Source organism: Misgurnus anguillicaudatus, chromosome 21 (genome assembly GCF_027580225.2).
Source record: "Misgurnus anguillicaudatus chromosome 21, ASM2758022v2, whole genome shotgun sequence".
In the NCBI taxonomy this organism is placed as follows: Eukaryota; Metazoa; Chordata; class Actinopteri; order Cypriniformes; family Cobitidae; genus Misgurnus; species Misgurnus anguillicaudatus.
Genome location: NC_073357.2, coordinates 12,102,501 through 12,116,546, shown reverse-complemented (window position 1 = coordinate 12,116,546; position 14,046 = coordinate 12,102,501). Strand labels below are relative to the sequence as shown.

The window sequence follows — 14,046 nt, the reverse complement described above, 5'->3', positions numbered from 1 at the left end:
TGTATGGAAGGCAATTTGATGCATTTCTTTATTCCAGTAGCATAGTCCAACAGTGTATGCACACTAAAGTTACTGTACAGAGTCTTACTGTAAGTACACCTATCTCCTAAGAACACTCCCTGAAGGTTCTGAAGATGGAGGCAACAATGAAGCGACTCAAATTAGGCTTTACTCGTTGCTCAGCCTCCCTCATAGTCATACCATGGACCAGGACATGGTCAACTAGAGTGGCTTGAATTTCACCCTGAAATTGCTTGTCACCTTGCCCTTCATCTCCTTCCTCCTCTTTCACCACATCATCCTCCTCTTCCTCCTCCTTCTCCTCGACCTATTCCTTCATTTCTCTGTGGATCCATTGTTTCAAAACTCAATGAACAGATTCAGGCCCTTTTATGTATCTATTGAAGGATCTGATTGCTGTGTGTTCAATTTTGACTTTTAGTGTTTCCAGCTTGGTAATTGTTTGCTAAGCTGTGCTGACTTGAGTGAACAGTATTGAATGCTAGTGCTTTCCATATGACCAGATGGTGTAAGCACTGAGAAATGTAAGGATTTGTGTGTAGAGTTTTGAAGTAACAGTTCACCAAAACTGACTCATGTGTTAACCCAGGTGAAAAAGTAGTACACCTCCATAGTGTATTTAAAGTGCTTTATTTTCGCACACTAATTTTGTACTTAATATACTAAAAATTCATCTTTAGTACTTCTTAAGATGTTCTTAAGATCATCTTAGTGTACTTCACTGTGCTATTTTGAGACACCATAAATATGAACTGAAATGTGCTAAAAATGTATTTAAAAAATGTATTTATGTACCACTTGTAGTAAACTTGAACCCATCTTTGTATAAAAGTTGTGTTCAAGTTTAATACAAGTGTTAACTAAATACGTTTTTTTTATACAGAGATAGTATGTTAAAAGTGCATGTTAGTTCATATTCATGGTGCCTCAAAATAGCACAGTGAAGTACCCTTAGATAATCTTAAGAACATCTTACATCTGTCTCAGCAACAATTCAATTCTACAGACTTGACAAGGTTTACTGAGATTTTTCCTCTAATGTTTCAGACCTGATCGGGTGAGGATGTAGTTTGTCTTACCTCCTTAAAACTCATCATCTCTCTTGTCTGCTTCGCTTTCCCTGCTTTGCACAAAACATGTTCATCTAAAGAAGCCAATAATGATCGAGTCAAAATAAGATTATTATTATTATTTAGAAACTCACTTTAGTCTAGTCATGTTTTCATAAGCTAACTCGCTTGGCGTCACCTTTTGAATGCGGTTGTGTGCAGATGAACGCAAAGACGTGCATGGACATGGATACGTGTGTGCACGCGACAATGCGACGGCTTCGTCGCTTTTACAAGCGTAAATTGGGTAACTACTACACTGCATATAGATCCGTTTTTGCCGCGATTGTCTTTGTAAAGGAATAATACACTAGTTAACTGCTAAAATTTAAACTTGAGATTTACACCGGGACACAAAAGATTTACACTGGGGCATGTGCCCCAGTAAAAGGGATCTAGCGATGCCCCTGCATATATTGCAGTATATAAATTCATATAAAGACAAACTATTACATGGAAAAACATAGTGCCCTTTTTGGTCTTGGTTACAATATATTTTGTATCAATATATACATGTATGGTCTATTCATATACTGCAATATAATGGAAAATATACATATTAAATCCTATATATGGGAATATACTGCCTAATATATTACATGATATTTTCTATGCATATTAGGGGTGGAACGGTACACAGAAGTCCCGGTTCGGTTCGTACCTCGGTTCAGGGGCCACAGTTCGATTCACTTTCGGTACAATGGAGGGAAAAGCAAAACATCACAAACATTTAGTACTTAAGATAATCTTAAAAACATAGGTGTCCTTATCAGTGTTATTTTGAGATGTCATGAATATGAACTGAAATGCATTTAACATACTATCTTGTATTTCAAAAATGTATACCACTTTAAGTAATCTTGTACTCATCTTTCATACAAATATGGGTTCAAATGTATTACAAGTGTTACCTAAATACATTTTAAAATTACATTTTGGCCTTATTTCATATTAATGTACTAAAGAACAAAAAAATAGGCTTGTAGAATGAATTAATAGGTGTGTACGACTTCACGAGGCGCTGCAAGAAACGACAAGTGGATGACGTCAGAGTGACGCGAGAGCGATTTGAAATCAGCCTCCTCCGCAAGATTTCTCGCGGTACTCTGACGCTGATGGCGCTGCGTAAAGTTGAGCACGCTAAAAAAACTGAAAGCAGCAAACTCGACAGAACTGCCCTGCGTATGCCTGTTGTATATAGCAGGACAATTTATCTCCTACTTCTCAGCGTGAGAAATACAAAGTGTGGCGTTTGAACTTACTGAAATGCGTGTGTGTCAAGGTGAATGCGTGAGACTTGAGAGCCCTGATTAGATGTATTTCCACTCACATACCTAACAACGCCGACGCAAAGTCCTCGTCTTTTCCACCACTCTCTCGCCTGTACTACTGTAACTGACTGGAAAACTGAAGTTTTGCCAAACTTGCGATCTTAAAGAGGCTGGCGGAGCGTCTAACTCTTGTGGAACACCACCACTTGCCATACTCGCTGTCGGCTGCTCATTCACTGACTGGACAGGCGTCAATGCAATAGCATCCAGCTGCAGCCCCGCAGACTCACCTCCGGCTAGACACCAGTGGCTGGACACCAGTCGATAGACAGCCTACGTCATTTCCGTTTCGCCGCTAATTTCCGTTTTCACCGCTGGATGAACAGCAATTTTATTTCATATTTTCACCTCTGGATAGAAAGCATATTTATTTTATATTTTCACCTCTGGATAGACAGCATATTTATTTTTTACATTCTTTGCAGGCTTAATTGCACACGTCTTTTCCGTATTGTCATTTTACTTTAATGACTTATATAATATAAAATCTGTGTGCAAATTGAAATATGATCTTTATCATATCTCTTTTGATAAATAATGTATTTAAAGTATTTATGTTTCTTTTTTCTTTTAATGGTTTTAAGTTGTGTTTCATTTAATGCAAGAGGACTAATGGACATGCATAAATTTGAACAAGTAAAGGAAAAATGTAAAAGGCAAGACATTATTGCTTTACAAGAAACTAACTGGAATGAAAATGTGATGTTGGATTTTAAAAAGAGATGGGATGGAGGAATTTTATATAGCAATGGAGATGGGAGATTTGGGAGAGGTGTGGCATTTTTAATGAATGATGATGTTTTTAAAGTTAGTAAAATTGTATACAAAGACAAGATGGGGAAATGTTTAGTGGTTGAAACAAAATATGAAGGAAGAGAAATGGTTTTAGTAAATGTACATGCACCGGTGGAGGATAAAGAAAAGAAAGAGTTTTTTAATGTTTTAAGAAATATTGTGAAAAGGTACAAAGAAATAATAATGATGGGGGATTTTAATACTGTTTTTAGTAAACAAGATATGGCTGAAGGAATGGTTTTTAAAAGTAATACGGGAAGAAGAGAATTAAAAGTTTTAATGGAAGAAAATAATATAATAGATGTTTGGAGAGATAGAAATGAAAGGAAAAAAGAATTCTCAAGGAGACAAATAGTGGGGAATTTTGTATGCCAAACCAGAATAGATTTTATTTTATGTAGCAGAAATGTGGAGAATTGTATCCAAAAGCTCAAGTATGAAGAAACAGTTTTTAGCGATCATAAGTTTGTATTTTTTATAGTGGATTGGAGTAAAATGCAAAGAGGGCCTGGAGTTTGGATTTTAAATGCACAGATTTTAAAGAATGAAGGTTATGTTGCAGATGTTAAAGAAATCATAGAAAAGGGAAATAAAATGTATGAAGAAGATAAGAGAATATGGTGGGAGAATGTAAAATTTTTAATAAAACAATTCTCTATAAAACATTGTAGTCTTATACAGAAATGTAAAAGGTACAAAAAACAAGAAATGCAAGAAAATTTGGAAATTGAATTAAAAAAAGACAACAAAGATATAGAAAGGATAAAAGAAATAGAGGGAATACTGAAAGAAATAGAAGAAAAACAATATGAGGGGGCGAGGCTTAGAAGCAAAGCAAAATATGTGGTGGAGGGAGAGAAATGCACAAAATTCTTTTTTGATTTGGAAAAAAAGAGAGGGAAAGCTGAAAGTATAAAAGAAATAAGAGGGAAAAATGGGAAAATTGTAGAAGGGAATGGAAAGATCTTAGAAGAAGTAAAATGCTTTTATAAGGATCTGTTCAGTGCAAGGGGTGTGGAGGAGGAAGAAAAAAAGAAAATGTTAAATCAGATAAAAACAAAAGTAGGCCAGAAAGATAAAGAAGAGTGTGATCAAGAAATCAGAGAAGAGGAGATTGAAAGAGCAATAGATGAACTCAATAAAAAGAAAAGTCCAGGAATAGATGGTTTGGGAAGTGAATTTTGTCTGTTTTAAAGGAGTTTTAACCAAGGTTTTAAATGAGGTTTTTAAAGAAACTTTTAAAAAAGGAGAAATCAATGAAAGAACAGGAATGGGATTAATGAAACTAATATATAAAAGAAAAGGAGAAAAAGAAGATTTAAAAAATTATAGGCCAATTACGATGTTAAATACAGATCTTAAAATTTTAGCCAAGGTTCTAGCAAACAGATTAAAAGAAGTAATACCGAGTATAATTCAGACAAACCAGGCATATGGAGTAAAAGGAAGGGATATAGCGGACATAACAATGAGCATAAGAGACACTATGGTACATGAATGAAAAAAAAGAGGAAGGGTATGTAATTAGTTTGGATTTTGAAAAAGCTTTTGATAGGGTCGAGCACAAGTATTTATTTGAGGTTTTAAGGAGTTTTGGTTTTGGGGAGGTTTTTACAAAATGGATTGAGATTTTATATAAAGGTGCACTAACAAAGATCAAATGTAATGTTTTTTTAACAGATTGTTTTAAAATTACAAGATCAATTAGACAGGGGTGTCCACTCTCAGCTTTACTATACTCACTAGTATCAGAACCACTAGGACTTCTTATAAGACAAAAAGAAGGAATAACTGGAATAGAAATTGAAAAAAATAATGCAGAGGGAAAGGTTTTCCAATATGCAGACGACACGACGATTATTGTGAAGACAAAAGAAAGCGTCAAAGAAGTAATGAATGTTGTAAATGAATACTGTAGAGGGTCGGGAAGCAAAGTAAACGAGGATAAGACAACGTACATGAGATTTGGCAAAGCTATGTTTTAATTTCAAAGAAGTGGAAGAAATTAGAATCTTAGGAATTTTAATGGGGAAGAATGAGAAGAAAGCAAGAGATGAAATGTGGGAGCAACTGATAACAGAGATAGAGAAAAGGTTAAATTTTTGGAAACTGAGGACTTTAAATTTGAAGGGGAAGGTTTTAATATTGAATGTTTTAATGGTTTCAAAGTTGTGGTATGTTTTATATGTTTCTGAAATGCCTGTATGGACTGAAAAGAGGTTGAAGAAATGTTTTCTTGATTTTTTATGGGAGGGGAAACCGGCAAGAATTGCATATAACACAATTTTAGGGGAGGTGGAAAAGGGGGGTCTGAGATTAATGGATGTGGAACAGAGGAAAAATGCACTGAGAGTTAAAATTGTAAAGAATTACCTAAACAAAGAGAAAAAAACTGAGTGGAAGAAAACAATGGAATATTTTTTAAACAAATGTGGTAATTTTAACATGGGAGACAATACACTATGGATGAAAACTAAAAATTGGATGACAGAAGGACTACCTGAGTTTTATCGAGAAATGCTTAGTGCTTGGGGAAAGTTTTTATCAAATATTGAGTATGAGCCACAAGGGAGAGAGAACATTTTAAACCAACCTTTGTTTTTAAATAACAACATTTTAAAACAAGGAAAAGAACTGTTTTTTAAGAAATGGATGGAGGTGGGAATATTAAAAGTAAGAGATGTTTTATATGAGTTTAAAGAGGGTTTTTTACAGACACAATATATTGTGGACACGATGGAAGAGGCAAAGGAAGATTACAATGTACAGGAAATAACAAACAAATATGAAATCATTACAGTTTTTTCCAATTGCTAACACACAATTTTGCAAACTAGTCTGGTTTTATCAAAAAACATAACACAATTTACAAAACCACACACCCAAATAGCAAAATACCACATATATCCTGCAAAATGAAGCACTCCAACCGAAACTACATATAACATTATCAAAATCAAACTTTGACACAAATTGGAACACACTTCATTCATATTACCAGATTTTTGTCTAACCAACTACACACAGTTGGGCATAATGAAAAGTGCACTTTTCTTTAGTATGCTTTGCCATAATACTAAAATATGTATTAGATTGTTCACATGCACAAAAATATTTGCAGATACACACATGCTGTTGAATTTTTTTTATTTTTCACCAAACAAGTCATAACGCCTCGTCCACATCACAGGCAATATATTCCCTTGCCAGACATCGAGAGAAGAAGCACCTTGAGCGCCTTATCCATCCCTAAATTGCACCAACATCAATCTCATCATATGTCTCTTCCATAATCTGTAAAAGAGGCATGCGCACAAAGGACTGGTGGTCATATACCTTCCATATAACTCTTCTATGGGGTTCAAAAATGGCAAGTATGGTGGGAGGTATTGCACGATAAATGTTTGGTAGTCAGCAAACCAGTTTTGGACTGGAGCTACACAATGAAAGCTCACGTTGTGCCATACTACAACATACCGGTTTCTTTGGTCTACATCATTCATACACTCTTATGGTATGAGAATGTTGTGAAGTCTTTCTAGAAATGTGAGAATATGGGCTGTGTTGTATCAAGGTTGACATGACGGTGGAGGACACCATCCATATTGGAGATGGCAGCACACATTGTGATGTTCCCACCACGTTAGCCAGGAACATCTATAATGGCTCTGTGGCCAATGACGTTCCTGTGGTCTTTTCTAGTGCTTACATTCTGATTGAAGTGTTAACAATTAACCATTTAGGTGTTTGGGCAGGTGGCACATATATTGGCCATTTAGCTCGTGTAGTGTCATTTTGAATGGTAGTATTTTGAAAAGGCAAACATGTGACTTTATGTCAGATTGTTGTGTCTTGTGCAGAGAACCGTGTTCAGTGCATTTAAAAAGTGCCATTGTGAATTGCAAAATGTGTGTAAAGCAGGAAATGTGTTTAGACTTTTGGAGACTTGAGAAGAGGTGTTGCTCTCTGTGTGTCAGTTTAAATAGTTGGGCTGTTCATGTCATTTTAGTGTGTTAGCAATTGGAAAAAACTGTAAGAATGCAATACCAAAAGAATGGATTGAAAGAATAGAGTGTTTTGAAGAAGAACCAAAAGTAAATAAAATCTCTGTGAAATTTGGGGAAAAAAGCCATGATTTTAAAGAATGTACTGTAAAAGTGTTTTATTGTGTTTTTAGAGATTATGTTTTTAAAGAACCAACTGCAAATAAGTACTGAATGGAAAAATTCAAAGATTTAAAAGAAGAGTGTATCTGGAGAAACATGAGAGGGAAATGGTTTGAGATAAAGCTGGAATGTTTGGAATATTTTATTAGACACAATGTGATTTTTACTGATTTGATTTTAAATAAAATTGGGATAGAACAAAGTGCTATGTGTAAAGTGTGCCAAGAAAAGGAAGAATGGATTTTACATATGTTTTTATATTGTAAAGGATTGAAGGAATTTTTAAAGAAATGTAAGTGGGTGGTTAAAGACCTGACAGAGCAGTGGGACGAAAATGGAATGGAATGGAATAGAGTGGTAATGTTTGGATGGGAAAAGAAGTGTGATAACAAAACGTTTATCAACCTATGGTTATTGCTAATGAAAAACGCAATCTGGGAAAGAAGAACTGTGGCTAAAAGGGAAAAAATTGTTTTAGATGTTTGGACTGTTATGAAAAGAAAAACAGAGTTGTATATAAAAAGACTATATATGTATTTTAAATGTGAAAATATGTTGCAAAACTTTTATTGTGTTTTTACGCCACAGGTTTATTGTGTTTTAAAAACTCTCAAATGGAAACTGCCAGAGAGTGAAGGGGCTGTTTGATTTGTTTGTTTGTTTTAAGCTTGTGATTTTAATGCTGATGTAAATGTTATGTGGAAAAATGTATGCATTAAAAATGTAAATGTTTGATTTTCTAATAAAAAATAAATTAAAAAAAAGCACGCCCACTCTCGTCTGATCTCGGAAGCCAAGCAGGGTCGGGCCTGGTTAGTACTTGGATGGGAGACCGCCTGGGAATACCAGGTGCTGTAAGCATTTAATTATTTATTTATTTATTTATTTAATTATTTATTCATATAATTGTTTTCCATAAATGCATCTTTTCTGTAAGCGTTCGCCGATGGCATGGCGTTGCCACATTAGTCTTGAAGTGGCTCTCGAATCGAGTCAGTGCTCGCTTACGGCCACACCACCCTGAGCACGCCCGCTCTCGTCTGATCTCGGAAGCCAAGCAGGGTCGGGCCTGGTTAGAACTTGGATGGGAGACCGCCTGGGAATACCAGGTGCTGTAAGCATTTAATTATTTATTTAATTATTTATTCATATAATTTTTTTCCAAAAATGCATCTTTTCTGTAAGCGTTTGCCGATGGCATGGCGTTGCCACATTAGTCTTGAAGTGGCTCTCGAATCGAGTCAGCGCTCGTTTACGGCCACACCACCCTGAGCACGCCCGTTCTCGTCTGATCTCGGAAGCCAAGCAGGGTCGGGCCTGGTTAGTACTTGGATGGGAGACCGCCTGGGAATACCAGGTGCTGTTAGCATTTAATTCTTTATTTAATTAATTATTTAATTATTTATTCATATAATTTTTTCCCAGAAATGCATCCTTTCTGTAAGCGTTCGCCGATGGCATGGCGTTGCCACATTAGTCTTGAAGTGGCTCTCGAATCGAGTCAGCGCTCGCTTACGGCCACACCACCCTGAGCACGCCCGCTCTCGTCTGATCTCGGAAGCCAAGCAGGGTCGGGCCTGGTTAGTACTTGGATGGGAGACCGCCTGGGAATACCAGGTGCTGTAAGCATTTAATTCTTTATTTAATTAATTATTTAATTATTTATTCATATAATTTTTTCCAGAAATGCATCCTTTCTGTAAGCGTTCGCCAATGGCGTGGCGTTGCCACATTACTCTTGAAGTGGCTCTCGAATCGAGTTAGCGCTCGCTTATGGCCACACCACCCTCAGCACGCCCGCTCTCGTCTGATCTCGGAAGCCAAGCAGTGTCGGGCCTGGTTAGTACTTGGATGGGAGACCGCCTGGGAATACCAGGTGCTGTAAGCATTTAATTCTTTATTTAATTAATTATTTAATTATTTATTCATATAATTTTTTTCCAGAAATGCATCCTTTCTGTAAGCGTTCGCCGATGGCATGGCGTTGCCACATTAGTCTTGAAGTGGCTCTCGAATCAAGTCAGCGCTCGCTTACGGTCACACCACCCTGAGCACGCCCGCTCTCGTCTGATCTCGGAAGCCAAGCAGGGTCGGGCCTGGTTAGTACTTGGATGGGAGACCGCCTGGGAATACCAGGTGCTGTAAGCATTTAATTCTTTATTTAATTAATTATTTAATTATTTATTCATATAAATTTTTTCCAGAAATGCATCCTTTCTGTAAGCGTTCGCCGATGGCATGGCGTTGCCACATTAGTCTTGAAGTGGCTCTCGAATCGAGTCAGCGCTCGTTTACGGCCACACCACCCTGAGCACGCCCGCTCTTGTCTGATCTCGGAAGCCAAGCAGGGTCGGGCCTGGTTAGTACTTGGATGGGAGACCGCCTGGGAATACCAGGTGCTGTAAGCATTTAATTCTTTATTTATTTAATTAATTATTTAATTATTTATTCTTATAATTTTTTTCCCAGAAATGCATCCTTTCTGTAAGCGTTCGCCGATGGCATGGCGTTGCCACATTAGTCTTGAAGTGGCTCTCGAATCGAGTCAGCGCTCGCTTACGGCCACACCACCCTGAGCACGCCCGCTCTCGTCTGATCTCGGAAGCCAAGCAGGGTCGGGCCTGGTTAGTACTTGGATGGGAGACCGCCTGGGAATACCAGGTGCTGTAAGCATTTAATTAATTATTTAATTATTTATTCATATAATTTTTTTCCAGAAATGCATCCTTTCTGTAAGCGTTCGCCGATGGCATGGCGTTGCCACATTAGTCTTGAAGTGGCTCTCGAATCGAGTCAGCGCTCGCTTACGGCCACACCACCCTGAGCACGCCCGCTCTCGTCTGATCTCGGAAGCCAAGCAGGGTCGGGCCTGGTTAGTACTTGGATGGGAGACCGCCTGGGAATACCAGGTGCTGTAAGCATTTAATTCTTTATTTAATTAATTATTTATTCATATAATTTTTTTCCAGAAATGCATCCTTTCTGTAAGCGTTCGCCGATGGCATGGCGTTGCCACATTAGTCTTGAAGTGGCTCTCGAATCGAGTCAGCGCTCGCTTACGGCCACACCACCCTGAGCACGCCCGCTCTCGTCTGATTTCGGAAGCCAAGCAGGGTCGGGCCTGGTTAGTACTTGAATGGGAGACCGCCTGGGAATGCCAGGTGCTGTAAGCATTTAATTCTTTATTTAATTAATTATTTATATATTTATTCATATAATTTTTTCCAGAAGTGCATCCTTTCTGTAAGCGTTCGCCGATGGCATGGCGTTGCCACATTAGTCTTGAAGTGGCTCTCGAATCGAGTCAGCGCTCGCTTACGGCCACACCACCCTGAGCACGCCCGCTCTCGTCTGATCTCGGAAGCCAAGCAGGGTCGGGCCTGTTTAGTACTTGGATGGGAGACCGCCTGGGAATACCAGGTGCTGTAAGCATTTAATTAATTATTTATTCATATAATTTTTTTCCAGAAATGCATCCTTTCTGTAAGCGTTCGCCGATGGCATGGCGTTGCCACATTAGTCTTGAAGTGGCTCTCGAATCGAGTCAGCGCTCGCTTACGGTCACACCACCCTGAGCACGCCCGCTCTCGTCTGATCTCGGAAGCCAAGCAGGGTCGGGCCTGGTTAGTACTTGGATGGGAGACCGCCTGGGAATACCAGGTGCTGTAAGCATTTAATTCTTTATTTAATTAATTATTTAATTATTTATTCATATAATTTTTTTCCAGAAATGCATCCTTTCTGTAAGCGTTCGCCGATGGCATGGCGTTGCCACATTAGTCTTGAAGTGGCTCTCGAATCGAGTCAGCGCTCGTTTACGGCCACACCACCCTGAGCACGCCCGCTCTTGTCTGATCTCGGAAGCCAAGCAGGGTCGGGCCTGGTTAGTACTTGGATGGGAGACCGCCTGGGAATACCAGGTGCTGTAAGCATTTAATTCTTTATTTAATTAATTATTTATTATTTATTCATATAATTTTTTCCCAGAAATGCATCCTTTCTGTAAGCGTTCGCCGATGGCATGGCGTTGCCACATTAGTCTTGAAGTGGCTCTCGAATCGAGTCAGCGCTCGTTTACGGCCACACCACCCTGAGCACGCCCGCTCTTGTCTGATCTCGGAAGCCAAGCAGGGTCGGGCCTGGTTAGTACTTGGATGGGAGACCGCCTGGGAATACCAGGTGCTGTAAGCATTTAATTCTTTATTTAATTAATTATTTATTATTTATTCATATAATTTTTTCCCAGAAATGCATCCTTTCTGTAAGCGTTCGCCGATGGCATGGCGTTACCACATTAGTCTTGAAGTGGCTCTCGAATCGAGTCAGCGCTCGCTTACGGCCACACCACCCTGAGCACGCCCGCTCTCGTCTGATCTCGGAAGCCAAGCAGGGTCGGGCCTGGTTAGTACTTGGATGGGAGACCGCCTGGGAATACCAGGTGCTGTAAGCATTTAATTAATTATTTAATTATTTATTCATATAATTTTTTTCCAGAAATGCATCCTTTCTGTAAGCGTTCGCCGATGGCATGGCGTTGCCACATTAGTCTTGAAGTGGCTCTCGAATCGTGTCAGCGCTCGCTTACGGCCACACCACCCTGAGCACGCCCGCTCTCGTCTGATCTCGGAAGCCAAGCAGGGTCGGGCCTGGATAGTACTTGGATGGGAGACCGCCTGGGAATACCAGGTGCTGTAAGCATTTAATTCTTTATTTAATTAATTATTTATTCATATAATTTTTTTCCAGAAATGCATCCTTTCTGTAAGCGTTCGCCGATGGCATGGCGTTGCCACATTAGTCTTGAAGTGGCTCTCGAATCGAGTCAGCGCTCGCTTACGGCCACACCACCCTGAGCACGCCCGCTCTCGTCTGATCTCGGAAGCCAAGCAGGGTCGGTCCTGGTTAGTACTTGAATGGGAGACCGCCTGGGAATGCCAGGTGCTGTAAGCATTTAATTCTTTATTTAATTAATTATTTAATTATTTATTCATATAATTTTTTCCAGAAGTGCATCCTTTCTGTAAGCGTTCGCCGATGGCATGGCGTTGCCACATTAGTCTTGAAGTGGCTCTCGAATCGAGTCAGCGCTCGCTTACGGCCACACCACCCTGAGCACGCCCGCTCTCGTCTGATCTCGGAAGCCAAGCAGGGTCGGGCCTGTTTAGTACTTGGATGGGAGACCGCCTGGGAATACCAGGTGCTGTAAGCATTTAATTAATTATTTATTCATATAATTTTTTTCCAGAAATGCATCCTTTCTGTAAGCGTTCGCCGATGGCATGGCGTTGCCACATTAGTCTTGAAGTGGCTCTCGAATCGAGTCAGCGCTCGCTTACGGCCACACCACCCTGAGCACGCCCGCTCTCGTCTGATCTCGGAAGCCAAGCAGGGTCGGGCCTGGTTAGTTCTTGAGTGGGAGACCGCCTGGGAATGCCAGGTGCTGTAAGCATTTAATTCTTTATTTAATTAATTATTTAATTATTTATTCATATAATTTTTTCCAGAAATGCATCCTTTCTGTAAGCGTTCGCCGATGGCATGGCGTTGCCACATTAATCTTGAAGTGGCTCTCGAATCGAGTCAGCGCTCGCTTACGGCCACACCACCCTGAGCACGCCCGCTCTCGTCTGATCTCGGAAGCCAAGCAGGGTCGGGCCTGGTTAGTACTTGGATGGGACACCGCCTGGGAATACCAGGTGCTGTAAGCATTTAATTCTTTATTTAATTAATTATTTAATTATTTATTCATATAATTTTTTTCCAGAAATGCATCCTTTCTGTAAGCGTTCGCCGATGGCATGGCGTTGCCACATTAGTCTTGAAGTGGCTCTCGAATCGAGTCAGCGCTCGCTTACGGCCACACCACCCTGAGCACGCCCGCTCTCGTCTGATCTCGGAAGCCAAGCAGGGTCGGGCCTGGTTAGTACTTGGATGGGAGACCGCCTGGGAATACCAGGTGCTGTAAGCATTTAATTCTTTATTTAATTAATTATTTAATTATTTATTCATATAATTTTTTTCCAGAAATGCATCCTTTCTGTAAGCGTTCGCCGATGGCATGGCTTTGCCACATTAGTCTTGAAGTGGCTCTCGAATCGAGTCAGCACTCGCTTACGGCCACACCACCCTGAGCACGCCCGCTCTCGTCTGATCTCGGAAGCCAAGCAGGGTCGGGCCTGGTTAGTACTTGGATGGGAGACCGCCTGGGAATACCAGGTGCTGTAAGCATTTAATTCTTTATTTAATTAATTATTTAATTATTTATTCATATAATTTTTTTCCAGAAATGCATCCTTTCTGTAAGAGTTCGCCGATGGCATGGCGTTGCCACATTAGTCTTGAAGTGGCTCTCGAATCGAGTCAGCGCTCGCTTACGGCCACACCACCCTGAGCACGCCCGCTCTCGTCTGATCTCGGAAGCCAAGCAGAGTCGGGCCTGGTTAGTACTTGGATGGGAGACCGCCTGGGAATACCAGGTGCTGTAAGCATTTAATTCTTTATTTAATTAATTATTTAATTATTTATTCATATAATTTTTTTCCAGAAATGCATCCTTTCTGTAAGCGTTCGCCGATGGCATGGCGTTGCCACATTAGTCTTGAAGTGGCTCTCGAATCGAGTCAG

General features: G+C 39.8%; 17 non-coding genes and 5 pseudogenes across 17 annotated transcripts; all 22 read left to right on the top strand.

Moving 5' to 3' along the window:
* The first annotated feature begins 8,424 nt into the window (after positions 1–8,424).
* LOC129456092 (5S ribosomal RNA) lies at positions 8,425–8,543 on the top strand (annotated as a pseudogene).
* Positions 8,544–8,672: 129 nt separating this feature from the next.
* Positions 8,673–8,791, top strand: LOC141358159 (5S ribosomal RNA). Its single transcript, XR_012364647.1, has one exon. It is a non-coding gene; the product is annotated as a 5S ribosomal RNA (ribosomal RNA).
* Positions 8,792–8,932: 141 nt separating this feature from the next.
* Positions 8,933–9,051, top strand: LOC141354998 (5S ribosomal RNA). The gene has a single exon (XR_012361426.1). It is a non-coding gene; the product is annotated as a 5S ribosomal RNA (ribosomal RNA).
* A 140-nt stretch (positions 9,052–9,191) lies between these two features.
* On the top strand, positions 9,192–9,310 carry LOC129416426 (5S ribosomal RNA; annotated as a pseudogene).
* A 141-nt stretch (positions 9,311–9,451) lies between these two features.
* On the top strand, positions 9,452–9,570 carry LOC141357201 (5S ribosomal RNA). Its single transcript, XR_012363684.1, has one exon. It is a non-coding gene; the product is annotated as a 5S ribosomal RNA (ribosomal RNA).
* A 141-nt stretch (positions 9,571–9,711) lies between these two features.
* Positions 9,712–9,830, top strand: LOC141353526 (5S ribosomal RNA). Its single transcript, XR_012360623.1, has one exon. It is a non-coding gene; the product is annotated as a 5S ribosomal RNA (ribosomal RNA).
* Positions 9,831–9,976: 146 nt separating this feature from the next.
* Positions 9,977–10,095, top strand: LOC141354997 (5S ribosomal RNA). The gene has a single exon (XR_012361425.1). It is a non-coding gene; the product is annotated as a 5S ribosomal RNA (ribosomal RNA).
* Positions 10,096–10,224: 129 nt separating this feature from the next.
* On the top strand, positions 10,225–10,343 carry LOC129419206 (5S ribosomal RNA). Its single transcript, XR_008636401.1, has one exon. It is a non-coding gene; the product is annotated as a 5S ribosomal RNA (ribosomal RNA).
* Positions 10,344–10,476: 133 nt separating this feature from the next.
* On the top strand, positions 10,477–10,595 carry LOC129419208 (5S ribosomal RNA; annotated as a pseudogene).
* A 140-nt stretch (positions 10,596–10,735) lies between these two features.
* LOC141357597 (5S ribosomal RNA) lies at positions 10,736–10,854 on the top strand. Its single transcript, XR_012364084.1, has one exon. It is a non-coding gene; the product is annotated as a 5S ribosomal RNA (ribosomal RNA).
* Positions 10,855–10,975: 121 nt separating this feature from the next.
* LOC129419220 (5S ribosomal RNA) lies at positions 10,976–11,094 on the top strand. Its single transcript, XR_008636405.2, has one exon. It is a non-coding gene; the product is annotated as a 5S ribosomal RNA (ribosomal RNA).
* A 141-nt stretch (positions 11,095–11,235) lies between these two features.
* Positions 11,236–11,354, top strand: LOC129434624 (5S ribosomal RNA). The gene has a single exon (XR_008640901.2). It is a non-coding gene; the product is annotated as a 5S ribosomal RNA (ribosomal RNA).
* A 140-nt stretch (positions 11,355–11,494) lies between these two features.
* On the top strand, positions 11,495–11,613 carry LOC129434636 (5S ribosomal RNA). Its single transcript, XR_008640907.2, has one exon. It is a non-coding gene; the product is annotated as a 5S ribosomal RNA (ribosomal RNA).
* A 140-nt stretch (positions 11,614–11,753) lies between these two features.
* On the top strand, positions 11,754–11,872 carry LOC129434626 (5S ribosomal RNA). Its single transcript, XR_008640903.2, has one exon. It is a non-coding gene; the product is annotated as a 5S ribosomal RNA (ribosomal RNA).
* A 129-nt stretch (positions 11,873–12,001) lies between these two features.
* On the top strand, positions 12,002–12,120 carry LOC129434681 (5S ribosomal RNA). The gene has a single exon (XR_008640951.2). It is a non-coding gene; the product is annotated as a 5S ribosomal RNA (ribosomal RNA).
* A 133-nt stretch (positions 12,121–12,253) lies between these two features.
* On the top strand, positions 12,254–12,372 carry LOC129434692 (5S ribosomal RNA; annotated as a pseudogene).
* A 140-nt stretch (positions 12,373–12,512) lies between these two features.
* LOC129434703 (5S ribosomal RNA) lies at positions 12,513–12,631 on the top strand. Its single transcript, XR_008640974.2, has one exon. It is a non-coding gene; the product is annotated as a 5S ribosomal RNA (ribosomal RNA).
* Positions 12,632–12,752: 121 nt separating this feature from the next.
* On the top strand, positions 12,753–12,871 carry LOC129434537 (5S ribosomal RNA; annotated as a pseudogene).
* Positions 12,872–13,011: 140 nt separating this feature from the next.
* Positions 13,012–13,130, top strand: LOC129434627 (5S ribosomal RNA). Its single transcript, XR_008640904.2, has one exon. It is a non-coding gene; the product is annotated as a 5S ribosomal RNA (ribosomal RNA).
* A 141-nt stretch (positions 13,131–13,271) lies between these two features.
* Positions 13,272–13,390, top strand: LOC129434531 (5S ribosomal RNA). The gene has a single exon (XR_008640806.2). It is a non-coding gene; the product is annotated as a 5S ribosomal RNA (ribosomal RNA).
* A 141-nt stretch (positions 13,391–13,531) lies between these two features.
* Positions 13,532–13,650, top strand: LOC129434548 (5S ribosomal RNA). Its single transcript, XR_008640827.1, has one exon. It is a non-coding gene; the product is annotated as a 5S ribosomal RNA (ribosomal RNA).
* Positions 13,651–13,791: 141 nt separating this feature from the next.
* LOC129434561 (5S ribosomal RNA) lies at positions 13,792–13,910 on the top strand. Its single transcript, XR_008640839.2, has one exon. It is a non-coding gene; the product is annotated as a 5S ribosomal RNA (ribosomal RNA).
* The last annotated feature ends 136 nt before the right edge of the window (positions 13,911–14,046 follow it).